A 15,876-nucleotide genomic window follows, 5' to 3' on the forward strand; every position below is an offset into this window, starting at 1 on the left:
AGGGTTTGAATCAATTTAACTCCACTGGTTTAAAATCAAGCCTCTAGTTAAACTGGTGCAACTTGCTCATGCAAACAAGACCTAAATTTATAAACAGCAGTCAAATTAGAGAATTTAGAAGACATTTATTCTTATTTCTAATACTTAACAAGATTAGACAATTAAAAAGACCACTAGGGAGTAATTAAATAGGAGTAGAACTGTATAGTAGTTGGTGTTTTTTAACAAAAGGAAAAATATTTACATACAGGAAAGTCATTTTAAAAGAGCTCATATACAACAGGTGTGTAATGGTCCTGAGCTGAACATGTTTCTATAAAAATACGTTAACACAGTCTCTCATATTGTTTGGGTGTCTGCTTGGATGATGTTAGGGAAACCACAAAGCTCACTTTTTTGTTGTTGACAAGTAGTTTTAGGAAGGTGATGTATTGATTAAAACTTCAACTTTTCCTAAAGCTCTTCAGGCCATTCCAGCTCTTCCTCAAACTCACTCCCAGTAAGAACACACCTTGCATTTGGTGCCATTGGTGCCCCGCTTTAAATCAGCCATCTGAGATGGTTACTCAGCAAAAGGAATGATTCATAGTAGTCACGTGTTGCTTTGGAAAGACTGTGAGAAGAGGAGGTTACTCACCCTGTGCAGTAACTGACGTTCTTCGAGATGAGTGTCCCTGTGGGTGCTCCACTACAGGTGTTGGTGCGTCCCTGCGCCTTCGCCCGGAGATTTTTGCAGCAGTACTCATAGCGGCCACGCATGCTCAGAATCTGCCCCCCCGCTGTGACTCTAGGGTAATAGAACGCATGCGTGGCCGGTCTCCTCAGTTCCTTCTCTACCAGGGAGGCCCCCCAACTCCGAAGTAGAGGGGAGGAGGGTGGGTAGTGGAGCATCCACAGGGACACTCATCTCGAAGAACGTCAGTTACTGCACAGGGTGAGTAACCTCTTCTTCGAGAGAGATGTCCCTGTGGGTGCTCCACTACAGGTGACTTAAAAGCAGTGTATCTTAAGGAGGTAGGGACTTCGGATCTGGTAGGAACGCCGTCGAGAGTACCGCCCTGCCCAAGCGTATGTCAGATAAAGGGCCTTGAATAAGGGCATAGTGTTTAACAAAAGTATGGTCAGATGACCAGGTGGCTGCTTTACAAATGTCAGCCAAGGGGACTTTGCGTAAGAACGTGATGGAGGCAGCCAGAGATCTAGTGGAGTGTGTTCTAATGCCATCTGGAGGTGCAACCCCTTTCATCTGATAGCACAGTCGGATACACTGGGAGATCCAGTTTGAGAGTCTCTGGGTAGAAATAGGCATGCCCTTGGAGCGCTCTGCAACAGAGACAAAAAGTCTAGAGGAGGTTCTAAAGGGTTTGGTTCTATCCAAATAGAATGACAAGGCTCTGCGAACATCTAGTGTATGCATTGAGGCTTCAAAGGAGTTTGCATGTGGTTTCGGGAAAAAAGTCGGGAGGTGTATGGGTTCATTAATATGGAATGATGAGTGAACCTTTGGAAGAAATTTGGGATGCAATCTGAGGGTAACCTTGTCTTTAAAAAATATCGTATATGGTGGATGAGCCATGAGAGCTGCTATTTCTCCTGCCCGTCTGGCAGAAGTAATTGCCACTAGAAACGCTGTTTTCATGGAGACGTGTAAAAGGGAGCACGTGGCTAGGGGTTCGAAGGGTTGCTGAGTTAGGGCAGACAGTACCAGATGAAGGTCCCAGGGGGTGGTCGGTTGTTTAATGTCTGGATATAAGGTTTGTAGGCCCTTGAGGAAACGCTTCGTAGTAGCGTGAGCAAAGACAGACGTATCATCAATTTTGTCGTGGAAAGTCGTAATAGCAGCTAAATGGACCCTGATGGAGCTGAAAGAAAGGCCGGATCGCTTAAGGCCCAAGAGATAGTCCAATATAAACGGAAGAGGTACCGAGGTAGGAGAAAGATGTTTGGCAGAACACCAATGTGTGAATCGTTTCCACTTTTGAAGATAGGTCTTGCGAGTAGCTTGCGTTCTGCTATGTAGGAGCACCTCCTGAACTTGTTCGGAGCAATCTAATTCACGTTGGGAGAACCACGTAGGAACCAGGCCTTGAGGTGAAGCATGGACAGGTTGGGGTGGAGAAAACGACCGTGCTGCTGAGATAGAAGGTTCGGAATAAGCGGCAGGGAGATTGGTGGTTGGATTGACATTCTGGTGAGGAAGGGAAACCATGGTTGTCTGGGCCACGATGGGGCAATGAGGATCACCTTGGCTCGATCTGTTCGTATTTTTATCAGAACCCTGTTGAGAACTGGTATCGGGGGAAACGCATAGAATAGGTTTCGGTGCCATGAGATCATGAATGCGTCCCCCAGGGAATGTTTGCCCAGTCCTGCTCTGGAGCAGAAATTGAGACATTTCTTGTTCTTTGGAGTTGCAAAGAGGTCTATTGTTGGGTAACCCCAGATGCTGAATACGTTGTGAATGGTTTTCTCGTCTATCTCCCACTCGTGGTCCCATGGGAAGCGTCTGCTCAGTTCGTCCGCTGTGGTGTTCATGATTCCGGGAAGATAAGCAGCTGATACCCGGATGTTGTTCACAATGCACCAATTCCAGAGCTTCATAGCCTCTGTGCACAGCGAATGGGAACGAGCTCCGCCCTGCCTGTTTACGTAAAACATGCAAGCAATGTTGTCCGTCATTATGCGTACGTGATGATGTTTGATTAGTGGCAGGAAGTGACGGCACGCGTTGCGAATGGCTCGAAGTTCTAGTACATTTATGTGCAGGGAGGTCTCGGTTGGTGACCATAGTCCCTGTACTGTGTGATGAGACATATGTGCACCCCACCCTGTCATAGATGCATCGGTGGTCAGAATGCGTGATGGAGCCTGTTGAAGAAACGGGACTCCAGAACAAAGGTTGGAGTGGACGGTCCACCAACGTAGCGAGTCTTTGACTGGAGTAGGCAGGGAGAGAGTCTTGTTTAAAGAATGCATATTCGGTTTGTAAACCGTTGCCAGCCACGCTTGGAAGCACCTCATGTGTAGGCGTGCATTCTGGACAACAAAAGTGCACGAGGCCATGTGACCTAGCAGTTGCAGGCAGTCTCGGGCAGTTACCTGAGGGCTGTTGCGAATAGTTGTGGTCAGTTGTTTTATGGAATTGTAGCGATCGGGTGGGAGCGATGCTAGCCCGGTCCGAGAGTCGAGGTCTGCGCCTATGAACTGAAGGTGCTGGGTGGGGCGTAATGTGGATTTGTCTCTGTTTATTTGTAGGCCGAGAGAAAGAAAGCACTCGACTGTGAGTCGTGTGAACCGGAGCGCCTCGTCGAATGTTGAAGCTTTGAGGAGGCAATCGTCGAGGTACGGAAATATTATTACCCCTTGTCTCCTGAGGTGAGCAGTGACTACGGCTAGAAGTTTGGAAAAAGCACAGGGGGCTGTAGATAGTCCGAAGGGGAGTACCCTGTATTGGAAATGTGTGGAACCAAGGGTAAATTGGAGGAAACTTCTGTGGGCCGGATGTATAGTGACGTGGAAATAGGCATCTTGTAGGTCGAGGGCAGAAAACCAGTCGCCCTGCTCCAGCGCTGGGATTATGGTATTGAGGGTCACCATCTTGAACTTTTGCTTTTTGATGAATCTGTTGAGCCGCCTGAGATCGAGGATTGGTCGCCATCCCCCATTTTTCTTCTCCGTTAAGAAATAATGGGAGTAAAAACCCTTCCCTCTGTGTCGCTCTGGCACGATTTCTACTGCTCCCAGATGAAGGAGATGTTGCACCTCTCGGAGGAGTAGCTGCTCGTGAGAAGGGTCCCTGAAGAGGGACGGGGAGGGTGGGTGGGTGGGAGGTAAGGAGAGGAAGGGGATGACGTATCCAATTGTAACTACCTCTAAGACCCACTTGTCGGAGGTAATCTTCCTCCATTGTTGGAAAAAAGGTCGTAGGCGGTGTCCAAAGATTGGTGTGCCGGCTGAAGTGAGGGTATTGCTTTCTAAACCCTCGACCAAGTTTTCAAATCTGCCTATTAGCTGGTGGGGGTTGAGGCGCCCCTGTAGAGTTTGGGCGACGTCGCTGGAATCTTGGTCGTGGACGTTGCGGCTGTTGCTGTTCCTGCGGTCTATGGGAAGGTTGTGTAAATGCGGGATAACGTGGCCGGTGGTATGGTTGGTATCGATATTGTCGTCTTCTTGCCGTAGGTGTCTGGAGACCTAAAGACCGGAGGGTTGTTCTGGAGTCTTTCATTGAATGAAGCACTTCATTCGTGTTAGCAGCAAAGAGTTTGTCACCGTCGAAGGGAAGATCTTCAATTGTGTTCTGAACTTCGCGAGGAAAAAAGGAAGAGGAGAGCCATGAGCCCCGTCGCATGACTATCGCTGTAGCGGTAGATCTTGCTGCTGTGTTGGCTACATCGAGGGCTGCTTGGAGAGCGGTGCGTGAAATGGCTTGGCCCTCAGAAACTATAGCTCTGAACTGTTGTTTTCTTTGTTCTGGAATGTCATCAATAAAGTCCATTAACTTATTATAGTTTTTATGGTCGTATTTTGCTAGGACTGCAGTATAATTAGCTATGCGAAATTGGAGGGTGGAGGATGCATAGACCTTGCGACCAAACAGGTCCAGTCGTTTGCTATCCTTGTTAGGTGGGGCAGAACGAGAATACTGTTGTCTGGCCCTCTGGTTCGCAGCGTCCACTACCAATGAGTTTGGTGCTGGGTGGGTAAAAAGGAATTCAGAGTCCTTTGGAGAAATAAAATACTTCTTGTCCGCTTGCTTGCAGGTAGGTAGGCTTGTCGCTGGAGTCTGCCAGATGGACTTAGCGGGTTCTAAAAGGGCTGCGTTAATTGGAAGTGCCACTCTGGAGGAAGAAGGGGGCTGTAGGATGTTCGTTAGCTCATGCTGTTGTTCGGGAACCACTTCCAAGTTAATGTTCAGGTCACTAGCAACTCTCTTAAAGAGGTCCTGGAATTTTGTATATTCATCAGAGGGAGTGGGAGGAAGGGGAAGTAATGCTTCCTCCGGTGCTAACTCCGGATCTGTTGGACCAGGAGAAGGGCTAGGTTTATCCTGGGAACGTGGCTGTGTTGCCAGGCGTCTCGTGTCACTAGCATATGCATTAGGAGACGGCACTGGATCAGTGTTGCGCCTGGTCGAATGGCCACGGGGCATGTGTTCCCGAGGGTATGATGTCCATGGTGTCCAGTATTGCCATGGTGGCGGGTAGGGCATAGGTGGTGCCATCCAGGGGTTCATCCCCCAAGGGGCAGGGTCCTGAGAGTGGGATGAGGTAGTATTTCCATAGCCCTTATTGCTCTGGGTCCGGGGCTGGGAGTCATGATATGGGGAAAAAACTCCCTGTGGATCTGCTTCCTCCTCACTGGAGGAAAACTGCTCAGATCCTGACTCAGGCATCGAAACAGAATATGCATTCATGAGCGGAGACTGCAAGGTAGGTGATACTAGCAGATCAGCTGTCTGGGTAAAATGAGTGAAAGCAGCTCCTGCGGGAGATGAAAGCTGAGCCGACAGAGGCTGCTGCACAAGAGCATTCCTGCGATCGGGGCTTCTGGCTGTGATCTGTGTGTCAGAATGCCCCGCAGGCGTCGGTGCCGCGGTCGGTGCCGGGCGAGAAATGTCGGGCTGCCTCGGGTGAGGCGTGCTGTAGAATGTCGGCACCGTCTCATTCGCGGTGCCGAACGGTGCCGTCCCTGAGGCAGGCAACTGGAAGCCTGATGCCTCGGCACCGGAGCTTCTCGGCGGCGCTGAAGCCTCAGGCGGCTTTTGCGCTGTTCCGGAGGAGCCTGGCTCGTGAAAATTGCTGAGGCGAGGAATCACAGGCAGAGAGATCGTTGATCTGCCTGGAGAAACTTTATGCCTCATAGTCTTGCTCGGTGAGGAAAGGTGCCCCTTTTTCGTAGACTTCTTGAGCTTTTTTGAGGGGGGGGGGCTGTGTCGGGTAGCGGAGCCGGCTTCAATGCCTGGGTCTGAAACTGACCCGATAGATTTTTGAAGCAGGAGCAGTTTGAGTTTAAGCTCCCTGTCTTTCCGTGCCCTGGAGCTGAGTTTACAGCAGTGGGCACATTTTTGGGGAATGTGAGCTTCCCCCAAACATTTTATACACTTTGAGTGCCCGTCCGATGACGGGATAGCTTCCTTACAAATAGCACAGCGCTTGAAACCGGTGGAGCCCGGCATAGCCGCGGCTGACAGGAAATTTTTTTTTTTTTTTAAGATAAACTGGGTAAGTAACTATTTTAACAGAGAAAACTGACAGAAAAAACTGGTTTCTAAAGGATAATTAAGGCAATAGTGAAGGATTCTCTAATGAGTCTGCTGAGCTCCGTCTCAGGCCGGGGACGGTTGAGAAGGAACTGAGGAGACCGGCCACGCATGCGTTCTATTACCCTAGAGTCACAGCGGGGGGGCAGATTCTGAGCATGCGTGGCCGCTATGAGTACTGCTGCAAAAATCTCCGGGCGAAGGCGCAGGGACGCACCAACACCTGTAGTGGAGCACCCACAGGGACATCTCTCGAAGAAGAACCTCTTTTCAGGTTCTGCAACACCCCGTAGAAAACTTTCTTGCAATAGTCTCTCTAGGAATCTTAAAAAAATGAAACCATTTAAAGACATACTAGTTGATATCAGGCTGGAATGTTGAATATCTTTATCTCAGGCAGAGTGCGTGTAGGAGGGGAGCACAGAGAGACCTGGAGAGGTGGGGCCAGGCTGGAAAAGCAAGTGACAGAGACTGGAGGGTGCAGAGAATCTTCATTCCCCAGATCCCCCCACGGGCTCTTTGGAGCAGCAGGGTCTGGAAGTGCACGTGCTTTAAAAGGCACTGAAAGTGCCAGGAACTGTGATCAACTTGGGGGGCCGGACAGCTTGGCCAGAGATACACCCCCTAGTGAATTTCTGGATGTTACCACTGCCTCTCCATCCAGAAATGACATCCCCAACTGCCTCGTCTCAGAAATGAGGCATTTCTTAGAACTGAAAACAAAAACCCTTAGCAAATATTGAACTCTTTCCACTGCTGGGTAATGGTCACCTGGGCTGAGATGCAGTCACCTCTGGGGTGGAACAGCTGAGGAAAAGCAGCACAGCAACACTACATGGGGATGGCTCGCCCAGTGCTGAGGTGCAGCTGTCTCTGGGGTGGCTTCTTCAGATAACGTGATCTTATGAATGGGTCCTTTTGTCTTTGGAACTCACTGCCACATGAGCCCTGCTATGTATCCTGGAGCTCTTTGCTGAGGCTTTTTACTGCTTTTTACTCCTGTTTGATGGTCTCCTGTCTGGTATTTCCCAGGTTTTGGTTCTTTAGATTAAGGGTGAACCACTCAATAAGACTCATAGACATTAAGGTCAGAAGGTCATCTAGTCTGACCTCCTGTACATTGAAGGCCACAGAACCTCACCACCCACTGCTGTGATAGACCCCGAACCTCTGGCTGAATTACTGAAGTTGGGTTTTCTCAGAGTGCATCATGGCTGTGACACCCAAACTAACTTCTGCCTGAGTCTGTAGTGGGCCTCACACAGCAGCTATCGGGGGGGGGAGGGGGAGGGGAGGCGCGAGCTGGCCTCAGTCCATCTCAATGTGGTGCTAACTCTGAACCCTACTAATGGCAAGCCACTTCTCAACACCCCACATCTTCACTTTGGATCTCAGGCTGGGAGGCAGGAAGGCAGTGATCAGACAATGAAAAGTTACACAGCCAGCTGTGAATGCTGTTGGGTTTTCTCAAAGTGCATCACGGCCGTGACACCCTCCACTCTGCATTGGGTTTGTTTCCTGTCTGACGCGGGTGGAAATCGAAAGAAACATGGGAATGGCTCTTTCTGGGAAAGAAAAGATTTAGCAGATTTTATCTGCTGTCTAGGCATGCAGCCAGCATGAAGCCACTCAAAAAGCACTGAGTTGCAGCTGATGCTGGGGTGGGACAGCTGGGTAACAGCTGCAGAGTCGCACTGAAGTTCTCAGTGGGGACCTTGCTGTCACCAAAGGCTGTTCCAGGAGAGCATCTCCTTTGGGATTTTACTGCCATTGGCCATGATACACTGACACTCTGGAATCCTGTATCCCTCAGTAGCACACAGTATTCACCACTGTGATATGATTATGAGATGTTTTGTATTATGCATGCCTTGTGAGGTGGTATGTAAAATGTCTGGATCTGTTGAACATTAATAACCTGTTGGATTGGATGTGCTGTCATTGTATGGGAAGTTATGCTCTCTGTGCGTTTCTGAAATATGTTGTGAGGTTGGGAGACGCCCACAGCCAGCTTTACAGTAGAAACAAAGGAGGGCCAGAAAGGTGTTGATGGCCCATCAGGAAGAATCCACTCTCTGAGAGACTCCTTGGAGAGGGCACTTAGTCAGTGGGGTACTGCCTGACCTATAGGCTTGCCTGACCCCCATGACACAGCAACGATCTTTCTAGCAACTGAAAGAGAGTATAAAAGAGGGACAGAGACATCATAGAATGTCAGGGTTGGAAGAGACCTCAGCAGGTCATTTAGTCCAACCCCCTGCTCAAAGCAGGACCAATCCCCAACTAAATCATCACAGCCAGGGCTTTGTCAGGCCTGACCTTAAAAACCTCTAAGGATGGAGATTCCACCACCTCCCTAGGGAACCCATTCCAGTGCTTCACCACCCTCCTAGTGAAACAGTGTTTCCTAATATCCGAGCCTGGACTCTGTGACTGCATTAGTCGCCAACAGGGGAGTGTGGCAGGAGAGGACACAGAACATGTCTACAAATAACTTTTTCTGGACTGCTGAGGGGTGGGAGAGACCAGATTCCATCTGGCGCTGTAGGACTCTGAGGACGCTCTGGGATGGGGAGCGAAGTCTCTGGAGCCTCGCGAGGTGCAGGTTTGGAGACATGTGGCTCCTACCTAGTCCAAAGTAACCTGCCGTGCTCCCCCACAAGAGCCATGTTAACAGGCAACACTGCCTCTGTCTTTCCTTGGCCACATGTATCGTGTCCTTTATCTGGTGGCTAGTCCAGAAAAGGAGGACAAGCACTCACTACTGCTAGCACCGGAGGGAGTTGCAATAGCTCCAGAATCTGGGACTTCAAGCCTCTAGAGTGACCTCTTACCTTTATAGACCCCCCCGCTCCCCCAGCTATTTTAAAGTTTAGCCTGATAGTAAAGAGACCCCTTTTCAACCCTTCACCACACAAGAGAAAGCTGGCAGCATTTGTCATTAACTATTTATTTCTCCTCTCCTGGCTCCCAAACTGCTTCTCCTCCCTACTGCCGCCAGCCACCTTCGAGTTCTCCCTCTTCTCTCCCCGGCTCTGCTCACTTGATTGCAGCAGCTCAGCGGATGGTCCAGCTTTACTCTTTCACTTCCATTCTTCTTCACTTCTTTGGGTGGCTGCATTTGCCATTGAGCAGGCTGATGGAGATACCTGAGTGCTCTGTCTAGGCCAGGGGTCTCCAACACGCGGCCTGTGGGGCTATTTCTCTAGGTAAGTGGCTCCAGGCCACAGGCCAATGCCATCCTGCACCCCAACCCCCTGCCATGAGCCCCCTGCCTGCACCCCAACCCTCTGCCACACCTCACACTCCCTCCTGCCCCCTGCACCCCAACCCCCTGCCTAGAGCCTCCTACTGCACCCCAACCCCCTACCTCACCCCTCCAACTCCCTGCCCTGAGCCCCCTGCCTGCACCCCAACCCTCTGCCACACCTTGCACTCCCTCCTGCCCCCTGCACCCCAACCCCCTGCCTAGAGCCCCCTACTGCACCCCAACCCCCTACCTCACCTCTCCCTCTCCCTGCCCTGAGCCCCCTTCACCTCAACTCCCGCCCTGAGCCCCTGCCACACTCCTCCTGCCCCCTCTGGGGGCAGGACTGGGGGCAGCGAGGGGGGGGTGTCAGTGATGCGGCCCTCGGGCCAATGAACTAGTCCTCAGCCGGCCCTCGTGGTCATTTGAGTTTGAGACCCCCGGTCTAGGCTCACAGGCCCAGCAGCTAAAGCCAAGTGCTGCTGAAAGCAGTGGGAGATTAGCCTGGATTGGCAGGAGTTGAGGCTTGGCCCATAGGGACCCCAGGCACTGCCACTGCTGCCACCTTCATGGTGAATCCTCCAATGCCTTGCCAAAGGGCTCTTCCACATTCTGCAAACTGGCCTCACTGGCTGGCTGTCTAGGAGAACAGAAACCCTTTGTTAGAGCCGGAGAGTCTCTTGCCATGGCTCCCTGAGGGTCACAGTCAAACACCTGCGAGTCTCTAGCAGGCTCTCAAGCAGTTCCCTGCTCAGGCACTTGGCACCCACTAGCAATGGTCTCTGACAGCGGCATTGCCAAGGGGAGCTCAGCAGATGCTCCCTTCTATGGCTTCCTGAGTGGGAGGGAGGTTGGTCTTGTCATTTAAGGCCTAGTGTCAGAGTCAGGGCTCCTGGGTTCTCGGACTTTGGAAGTCGGTGGAGTCTAGCAGTTGGAGCTGGACTGGTATCAGTCCCACGCTTCCTTCTTGCCTCTGTCAGGGACGTCGTGTGTGACCTTGCAGCCAGTTGCTTTCTATCCCTATGCCCCAGCGAACAGGGATAATACGGACCCACCTCAGAGGGGCTGGCAGGGGTCACCAGCGTCATGACTCAAGTTGGAACTTGTTGTGCTCTTGGTAGTGAAGGGCCCAGATTCAGTCCCCATGGATGCGCAGGGTGTCTGTATTGTGGCCCTGGTTTGACTCACCTAGCATTACAGGCTGTTTAGCCCGGTCCTGGCCAGGCGTGGTGCATCTGCTCCTGGCCCTCTCATCACACACAAGAACATGGCCCACCAAGGACAATCCATCAGCTCCCATCTGGTGTTCAGCTCCAGGATGGATGGGGAGCCCTAGCCGGACCATAGAAAGACAGGGGGGTGTTCTTTGGTGGAAACTGCTGGAGCTTCAGCCTCTGCTCCCACCTCCACCCCCACGCTAAGGGCTTCAAAAGTGGTGCCTGACCCCAGGTAAACAAAGTAGCCGAGCTGAGGCCAGGGTGGGACTGAGCCTAAGAAAAGAGCAGATTTCTCCTCTGCTCTAAGGAGATTCCCCTAGGAAAAGCAGCTGGGGTGGGGCGATACAAGCACTACCCCTCAGCCCTTGAATAGAGGGCAACTGGGACTTTGGGAGCCAAGGGACTGGTGTATCTTGCTGGAGATCAGAAAGGGGCAATGGAGAAATTGTACCAAAGTCAATGTCACGGCTGGGTCAAGTGCAGCCAGACCTACTGGTCAGAGCCAGAGTCCACACTCACATGACAGGAGTGGAGAGTCAGCCGGGTCAGGCTACTGGAAGATCAGCAGCAAAAGACAAACTTGCGATCACCACCACAACTCAGATGCCAGGAAATCAAGCCAGGGGAGCGGCAGCAGAACCAGGCAGTGCACGGTCCAGAACCGGGAGCAGCCCTGGTGTTCAGTCAGCTTCGTGTTCCTGCTGCTGTCTTACGCAGGGCCAGGAAAGCTCACTGGCCCCCTGGGACTCCTCCAATAGGACCTCAGGAGTGGAGCCTCAAACTGGGGCTGAACTTCATGGGTCCGAGGTAAGCAATTTTCAGCAGGCTTCCAGGTGGAGGGTTGGAGTGTGGCTGCTCCCATGAACCCTGCAGACCCGGGTTGGAGACCCCTGGGTCGTGACAGTGAGTGATCTCTCCCCACTCAAACCTCCTGCAGCAGGAAACAGTCTCCAGGATCCTGGACACCGCCTCTGAGAATAAAATGAGGATATCACGATGAGAAATAGGGCTCTGTACCAGGGCTGGGATCCAGGGACAGGGAAAGCTCCCAGCCAGGCTATGCATCGGGGATGCTATTTCTCCCCCAAGAGACCCACACGCCCCAAGAAGTAAATGGCTCTTACCTCCATGAGGGACTGGGGTCTTCCATCTAAGCCTCTTTGAGAGCCGGCATTGCTGGGACGAGGTGACCTGTCCCCACTGCTCCCTGACGTGGCTCAGCTACAGGAAGCGCCCGTCTGGGAGGCTGTGCCAGATCCCAGGGCCTGGAAGACAGCTGGGAAGGAGGCTCCTATTCCTGTCACACCCAGAGACCCCATAGAAGGGCCAAGGGGAGAATAAAGGGCAGAAGGTGAAGCTAGCCCTGAGCCTCTGTCCCACCCCCATCTCCTCAAAAGTGGAGCTTTCTGAGCTCCAGTGGGGCTGTGGCCCTGACACAAGGGCTTTTCTGCACCATATGGGGCAGGGAGAGCTCTGCCTGGGCGCAGCGGGAATGAGGGGGGGTAGACCACGGAAAGGGGGGAAGGGAGTGGTTGAAGGGAAAGAGGTCCTGCCCCATATGAAGGAATTTGGGGGGCAGAGGGAAGAACCCTGCTCCACAGAGAGGGGAGAGAGTTTCTGTGAGTGCCAGGGGGCTCCATTTCCCCTTCTCGCTCTCCCAATCAGAGGGAGACCACTCCAGCTGGCCCAGTCTGGTCCTGACCAGAGTCTGCAGGATAGGGCTGGGCGGTTTTGACAGGGTTGGGACTCACCAGCATGGCGCCTCCTGGTGGTCACTCTGGGAATTAGCTCAGTCCATGGGGAACGCCCTCTGCTGGCAGCGTCCCATCCTTCTCTTGTCCTCCGTTGGCATCTGAAGCCGCGTTGCTCACCACTTGACACTGCCCTGCAGGCCACTGCCCCTCCAGCAGTGCCCACTAGTCCATCCTCACCCCATTCCAGGGGCGGGGGTTAGCAACAGTCCTTGCACCTGCCTCGGTGGTCAACTGCAACCCCCAAAGTCTAGCCCCTTGTCTCAAGGGCCGGTTACAATTTGTCTCGGCCATCGGATGGCCAGATGCAGTACTGCCCAGCCCGAGATGCTGGTCTCCTGCTGCTCTCCTGGGCAGCCATTATATAGGGCCTAGCCTAGCCCTGATTGGCTGGCTCTAATCTCGGCCCTGATTGGCTCTCAGTAGGCCCTTCCCTGATTGGCTGACGGCTTGCACAGCCATTCTGGCCTACTCTAGTTCCCTCTCACATGGGGGTGGGGCAGCTGTCCCACCACAAACCCTCCCCCTTAAAAAATGCTCACGGGGGAGGGGAGGAAAGGGGTCCCTATCACCCCAGCTTCCTTCGTAGTGGGGCCTGCAGGGGATCCATTTCGTCTCACAGGCCCTCCAAAGTCTGGAGCCAGCTGCTTCCCAGCTGTAGGGTCTGGGTTCCCACTGTTGAACGCCCTGGTCCTACGTGGGTTCCTACTTCTGTTTGGGTTCCCACATGGGCCCTCCTGGCTCCTATGTGGGTTCCCTCATTTCGGTGGGGCCTCTCTGCCCCAGCCCCTTTCTCTCTAGGGGCCTCCGTCTTCACCACCTCTTCTCTGTGGCTAGTCTCTGACCGAGCCCTTGTCTCAGACACTCCCCCTTTCTGCCTCAGGGGGAAGTGCCTCTTTAGATGTCCCCGTTGGTGGCAGTGGAAGCACTTTCTGGGTCTTCCCCCTGCCACATCCCTACTCCTGCTTGTTTGGGCCCTAGCCCTTCCTTCTGGGCTGGCCCGGGCCTTGGGAGTCCTGTAGGGGCACTCTCTCTTCAGGTGCCCTGGCTCCCCACAGACCCAACAAGCTGGGGGCTCCCCCGTTACTCTCACAGGGGGTGCCTTTTCTGGGTGGGGCCTCTCTGCCCCCTCCCAGGAGGGACACTCCCTCCTTTAGCATCCCTGTCACCTACAGGCGAAGCAGTTCAGTGTTTCTGGACTCTCGCCCTCGGATCTCTTGTTTGGTCTGGGTGCCGACCTCCACAGCAGCCAGAACAACTCCCTCTGCTGTTCGGCAAGCCGAGCCACCCAGGCCCTCCAATAGAAGTCTCTTTTCTCCACCATTTTGGTCTCTCCATGTGGCACAATCTGCCTAGTCCGCTTGACCGTGTCCTTCTTCAGGCCACTTCCCTCCAGCAGTGCCCCCCAATCCATCCTCATCTCCTTCCGGCGGGGAGGGGGGAAGGAGGTTAGTAACAGTCCTTGCACCTGCCTCAGTGGCCAACCAAAACCCCCAAAGTCTAGCCCCTTGTCTCAAGGGCCGGTTGCAGTTTGATTCAGCCACCGCATGGCCAGGCGCAGTACAAGAGGGAACGGGGGGTACCCAGGCCCACCAACTACCCTGGGTCCCAACCCAGGGATCCTCCAGTGGCAGCCTCCCTGCTCTCCCCTTGTCCAACTGTCCCTGGGCCACTTCCCCTCTGGGTCCTCTAGGCCCTTTCTATCAGGGCCCGCAGTCTGGCAGGTCTTGGGCCAGAGCTGTAGTATGCTCCCTTGAGCCTGCCCAGCACTGCTCTTTTGGAGCTGCTGGTCTCCTGCTCTGAAGACAGACCTTCTCCCATCAAGGTCTGAGACAGACTGCCTGCTGCTCGCCTGGGCAGCCTTTATATAGGGCCTAGCTTAGCCCTGATTGGCTGGCTCTAATCTTGGCCCTGATTGGCTCTCAGTTGGCCCTTCTCTGATTGGCTACCAGCCTCTGCAGCCGCTCTGGCCTACTCTAGCGCCCTCTTGCATGGGGGTGGAGCAGCCGCCCCACCTCAGCGATCAGCTGTCGCAACCAGGCTGTGGCTTGGGCTGCGGGGCTGGCTCCAGACACCAGCGGAGGAAGCACATGCCTGGGGCGGCATTCCGTCCATTCTTGGGGCAGCACAGGCCGGGCGACTTTTTTGTTTTTTGCACTTCAGCAGTTCGGGCGGCGGCAGTCCGAGTGGCGGCAGTCCGAGCGTTGTTGTTGGTTTTTTTTCTGCTTTGGCAGTTCGGGTGGCAGCAGTCCAAGTGGTTGGGATTTTTTTTTGGTTTTCTTTTTGCTCGCTTTGGCAGTCCGAGCGTTGTTGTATTTTTTTTTTTTTGCTTGGGGCAGCAAAAATGGTAGAGCTGGCGCTGCTGGGTTGAGGTCGCTCAAGTGGTCAGCCCCTCAACACAATGTATCGGGGGTGGCTCAGGCCTGGGCGGGGCCCAAGCACCCCACAAACAACCAGACTTCAAGGGTGGGCCCTGGCCTGGGTGGGGCCCCGGTGACCAGCCAACAAACAGTTCCTGTCCTGGGCTAGAGCCTCCTTGCATCGTGTAGGGGGTCAGCCGCCCGGGGTGGGGTGGCAGGGGGACGCGGTCCCACCCTCCTCCCCCGCGTCCCAGCCCAAGGCGCTGGCAGGGGCAGGATTGGTTGCCCCTGCGTCGGCGGGGATCCAGCCGCAACACGCCGACTGAGCCGCGCCAGGCTCTGCAGCCAGCAGCTCCCGGGCTGCCCCTGGGCTACTTCCTGCCTCCCCGGGGTTTGGTACCTGCGGCCTCCAGGCCTCTTCCGGCTCCTTGGGGTAAACCGCAGCGGGTACTCCGAGCCAGTCCTCGTCCATGTCTGGGGTTAGGGTTAGGGGTCTCTGGAGAACAGGCCAAGTGTCCTCCTCTGTTGCAGGCTGTCCCCCAACTGTGGTGAAGGGCCGGCCTTTTATATTTCCGACCCCATGCCCCGGTCCTTATGGCGAGGGGGGCGGGGCGATATAGACTCCGCCCTCCAAGGGGTGTGTAGAGGGGCCCTCGCTCTCCTGCTCGGAGGGAGGCCGCTCAGTTGCAACAGAGTCTACCAGAGGTCCCGGTGGCCAGCCAACAGGCAAGGGGGGTGGGGCGATATAGGCTCTGCCCTCCAAGGGGCGTGTAGAGGGGCCCTCGCTCTCCTGCTCGGAGGGAGGCCACTCAGTCTCACTACACTCCCCGTTTAGAGGGAGCAGGAGTTGCTGGTGGCCTTGGAGGCAGAATTCCTGCAGTGCCTCCGGCACTTGGCACAAGTGCCGGATGATGTGAAGTTGGTTCATTATGTTAGCCGTGACGACCTCCTGCTGCAAGGGAACGAGGACCTGTCAGAAACTCAGATGCCCCCGTGGAATCAGGGGGAATTAAGGGCACCTGGGACCAGCAGCAATTCCACC

Source organism: Malaclemys terrapin, chromosome 2 (assembly GCF_027887155.1).
Source record: "Malaclemys terrapin pileata isolate rMalTer1 chromosome 2, rMalTer1.hap1, whole genome shotgun sequence".
Classification (NCBI taxonomy): domain Eukaryota; kingdom Metazoa; phylum Chordata; order Testudines; family Emydidae; genus Malaclemys; species Malaclemys terrapin.